A 5,323-nucleotide genomic window follows, 5' to 3' on the forward strand; every position below is an offset into this window, starting at 1 on the left:
CAAAATTGAAGCCAGCCACCCCTCCCCCACTTGGGGTGGCTGGCCGCTAGCCCCAGGCCATGGGGGTGGCCGCGCGGCCACCCAAAGTGGGGGAGGGGCCACCCCTTCAATTATGTTTTTTTTTTTTAAAAAAAAAACAAAAAAAAAATTAATTTTTTATTTTACTAGAGTGTAATCTGGTGTGGTTGAGTTTTTGTTTTAAGTATAAGTCTAATAAAATTAGCTGATGTGTCAACTTTTATTGATGGCACAAAATGTGACTTTTGTGCAACCTCCCTATATAAGTTATTCTCATATATATATATATATATATATATAAGTTCTTTATATATTTAACTTTTTATTTTCTGGACATTAAGATTAAAAAGGAAAAGAAAATAAAAATGTGCATTACAAAAAGAAAGAGAGAAAAGGTAAAGTAAAAGGAAGTGACCCGGGTCTAACCCGGTGAACCGTGTTGACTATTTTGGACCGGGTTAGATAAATTGATCTAGTTGGCCTACTCGGCCAAACCAGGTTGGAGATCCGATTTGAACCCAATGACCTGGTTTGGGACCGGGTTGGAGCGCCAGCTGATGTGGATCTAGGGCTGACTTGGTGGGCTCTCTGGATGACATATGGTAGCAAGGAAAGAGAAGAAGTGTTTGGTGCGTGTGTTGCACACGCCAGGTGTTGCGGCCACTTGCACGACACCCGCCAAACCCTAGATAGGGTTTTGAGACGCGTGAGGCTCGTGGATCACATGCGCCAGAATGTTGTTGGCGCGTGGATGCACATGGGAGATGCTGCTGACACATGCCAGTGCGTGTGGAGATACTCCCGGCGTGTGACTGACGAGCAGAACCTTTTGGAGTTGTGTGAAAGCTTAGATGTCTGAGATCTCTTCGGATCTGTACTTGGCGGCATCTAATCTATCGTCTAGAGAGGAGCGTGTAGCTCCGGCAAGGGTTGTAACAGCATGTGGGATCAAGCTCAATCGAAATTCAACAGAGCTCAAGCTCAACACTAAATTAAAAGAGAAAGTCAAGCTCAAATTACGTTAGGCTAGGCAGGTTTCAACCATGCCAACAGATGTTATATCTCAACATCTACAGTTAGAGACTCAGAGGTGGTTGCACCGTTGAAGACTCAATCATGAACTTGAAGCAACAGATGATCACATGGTGAATGGGACAAGACCTTTATCCTTTGGTTACCTTTTTCCCATGGGGGCCGGGCCATAAGGGTGAAAGAAAGCAAATAAACTTGCTTTTGGGAGAATGAAGTCTCAACTTTGTTTTCATTCACTACCAAAAACAAATTGGGATATATTGACGTGTCTATAGTAATGCACTTTTTGCCACGTCATTATTTCTTGACATGTTAATTATTGCCACATTGCTAAATTTAAATTCGTTTAAATTTTTTTTTAAAAAAAATATATTTTATATACTTTAGTAACGTGACAAATTGTGACATGTCAAGAAATATTGACGTGTCAAAAAATATTGACGTGTCATTTTGCCACGTCAATAAATAATAATTAATAATTCGAATAGTATTTTTTCAAAAAAGAAGTGATCATATCATTTTTTTTTGACTCTTACCATTTTAATGTATTTTCTTCACGTGTCACATGTAACACGTCAAGATAGAAAAATTTCTTGACGTGTAAAATTTGACACGTCAAGAATTTATTAACATGCTACATTTGACACGCCAAGAAATTTCTTGACGTGTCAAATTTGACAAGTCAAAAAAATATTAATTTTTTTTTCTTGACGTGCCACATGAGGCACGGCAATAATTTCTTGACGTATCCCATGTGGACACGTCAAGAAACCTCACCCCTTTTTCGTTTTTTCTTTCATTTTCCCTCTCTTTCTTTCTTCTCTCGCGCCTCTACAGCCTTCCTTTTCAAATAAGTTTGATGGGGTTTGTTTTGTCATTTTTTTTCTTTTCTTTTTCTTTTCCTCCTCATCACCTTCCCCACCTGCCCACATGCACCCTCCTCTTCTCTTTCTTTCTCCTTCTCCTTTCAACTTTCTTCTCCCAAATTCCTTCTTTCTGCTTGTCTTTCGGTTCTCACTGAAACAGAGAGTGAGAACCAGAGAGATTAGGGGGCTGGAAAAAAACGAAGATATGAAAAAACTCACCGATTCCTCTCGTCCTCTCCACGGCTTCGTTTTCCTTCAGATACTCTCTCTCTCTCTCTCTCTCTCTCTCTGTCTTTCTCTACATATATATTATACACACGAGGTTTTGAAAATTGAAATTTAATTTAAATTTTTGCCAGGGAGCTAATTCGGTTTTCAAGGTTTGAGATTTTTGAAGATTTTGATGTTGATGGGTTTGAGATTTTGATGTTTTATTTGCTGATCATGGGTTTGGGTTTTTGAAGATTTTTTGGGTTTGATTTCTCTGGTTGGTTTGGTTTGATTTTTCAGGTTGATTTTGAGACTGATCTTTCAAGGGATTCTTGGAAATCCAGGCCATTAGTGAAAGATTTTGGAAATATGTCTTATTCTGTACGTTTTGCTTCAGGTTCATCTGGATTTTGTTGGGGAATTTTTCTGGGCGATTCCTATTCCAGCAAATGTACCGAAAATGGAGAAAAGACGAGTGAGATAGTGAGAAAAGGAGAGAATGGCGTGTTGGTAACAGTCCAGCGCTGGAGAAACGAAGGGATCCCTTCGTTTCCTTCGTTTCTCCAGCTGGAGTCTCCAGCATCTCTTTCTCTCTCTCCGGAGAGGCGAATTTTTTTTTTTTTTTTTTTTAATAATTTTTAAACTTTAGTGACATTTTGAAATTGGCACCTCAACAAATTTATTGACGTGTCAATTTCTAACACGTCAATAATTTATTGACGTATCAATTTCTGACACGTCAACAATTTATTGTTTCCATTTAATGATACCCTTATTTTTAAGGTTGAACACGTCAATAAATCCCAGTCAAGAAAAATTGGTTTCTTAACAAAGGGTACAAGAAAATGAATGGAGATGGTGACCCGTGAGTAGGCATATGAATCAAGTGCATGGGATTATTTTTGTTTTAAAATTCTGGTCATTAAAAAATTCAAAGTAATTATTTTTTAATAAAAAAAAGAATGCATTTTTAAAAGTGCAATTATAAGCCTTGAATGCACGCAACGACATGACTTTGAGCTTCCTCTAATGAAGGCAAAATGAGCCGTGGAGAGAGGGTTAGTCATGAAAATGTCCTGTTGTGCTGAAGATGCTAAGTGAACAAAATTCAGAAAACAATTGAATAGAAGAAGTGGGATCCCTAATTAATTAGATCTGATCACATGCATCAAATAACCTGTCTTATAGTGGCAGCTTGTGTCATTATCAAAGTTGGTACCTATTCGATCTTCTTGTAGGCTTTTCTGCATTTATCTTCGCCTTCCAAAGCTTATCTCAATTTAGTTGGTTGGCCACAGGTGATTCGCCAGTCGACACTTGGAGGAAGAGGATGGATACAATAATATATGCATGTGGAACATTTTTTACTGCCTAAATTACAAATTGTTTCATGTTGTATGAAAGTAAAATAAAAGGTTCTTGAAATATTCCAAAAAATACAATTTAGTCCATGGAGTCAAATTCTGTTAAAAAATTGTTTTTATTTGCCCATTAGTTTTTTGAATTTTAAAAATTTGTTTGATTTTTTTTTTTTTTTTTTACAATTATTTTATTTGTTAAAAGAATAGGGGTATTATAGGAATATAAAAAAAATGAGTGGCCTTTTCAATACATTTTGGTAGTTTGATGGCCTACTCTAGTATCTTTTGAACATTGTGGGGTTCTATCGCAAACAACTGTTAGTTTGGAAGTGACCTGGGTCTAACCCGGTGAATCGGGTTGACTACTTTGGACTGGGTTGGATAGATTGACCTAGTTGGCCTACTCGGCTGAATCGGGTTGGAGATCCGATTTGAACCCGATGACCTGGTTAGAAACCAGTTTGGGACTGGGTTTGAGCGCCAACTGACGTGGATCTAGGGCTGACTTGGCGGGCTCTCTGGATGACACGTGGTAGCAGGGAAATAGAAGAAGTGTCTAGCGTGTGTACGTTGCACGCGCCAGGCATTATGGCCACTCGCCACGCGTGCACGACACGCGCCAAACCCTAGATGGGGTTTTGAGATGCCTGAGGCGCATGGATCACACGTGCCAGAATGTTGTCGACGCATAGGAGATGCTGCCGGCGCATGCCAGCGCGTGTGGAGATACTCCCTGCGAGTGACTGACGAGCATAATCTTCTGGAGGCGCATGGAAGCTTGGACGACTGAGATTTCTTCGAATATGTATTTCAAGGCCAGGGATTGTGATTTATGGGGAGGACCAAGACACCCCGGGTCCTCCAAATTACAAGAAAAAAAATTTTAAGGGTGCTTATAATTTAAGGTATGCTGTTGCCAATTGTCTATTTCTAGAATTTTTTTTATTCTAAGGCCTCCAAATTACAAGAAAAAAAAATTTTAAGGGTAAAAATATAATTTAAGGTATATACAAGCTACAATTGTTCATTTCTCAATTTTTTTGGCCCCAAGGCCTCCAAAATTGAAAGTTGGCTCCATCTTGGCGATGTCTGATCTGCCGTTTGGAGATGAGTGTGTAGCTCTGACAAGGATTGCGGGGGCGCGTGTGGCGCGTGAGATCACCGACAGTTGTTCTTGGTGGTGCGTGAGATCACTAACAGTTGTCCTGGTGGCGTGTGGGGGCGCATGCAACTCTGAAATGGACTAAAATTGCACATATCAACCGATCTGGGGCCAAGACATCACTTTTGGTGGTTATTTGGCTAAAAGGAGTGACGGTGGCGGCGCGTGTGCTCAAACTGTCGAAGGCGCGTGGGAAGGCGAATGGCAAAGGATCTTATATTATTGTTCGATCTGATCACATCAAAAAACCTGTCTTATAGTGGTAACTTGTGTCATTATCAAAGTTGGTACTATAGACGGATTTAGGGGGGACCGGCAGTGGCTCTGGTCCCCCTCCAAATTACAAGAAAAAAAAAAAAAAAATTAACGTAAAATAATAATAATTTAAAATATTTTTTTGCTCGAACTTGAAGCAGAGAGGATATGGTGAATGGGACAAGAACTTTGTCCTTTGGTTACCTTTTTTTCCATGGGGGCTGGCCATTGCTAATGTTTATAATGGGTATCTAATTCTATCCATAATCCACAAGATCACGAGTCACCATGCATGATCAGATCACATTCTTGCTTCCAAGGACGTCATTCTTTTGGCTCCCTCCACTATATATATATTGATTTGTTATTAATTAAAGTATGCATGTAATGCTTTTAATTGGTGTATATACCTTAATTTT

Source organism: Corylus avellana, chromosome ca7, assembly GCF_901000735.1.
Source record: "Corylus avellana chromosome ca7, CavTom2PMs-1.0".
Classification (NCBI taxonomy): Eukaryota; Viridiplantae; Streptophyta; class Magnoliopsida; order Fagales; family Betulaceae; genus Corylus; species Corylus avellana.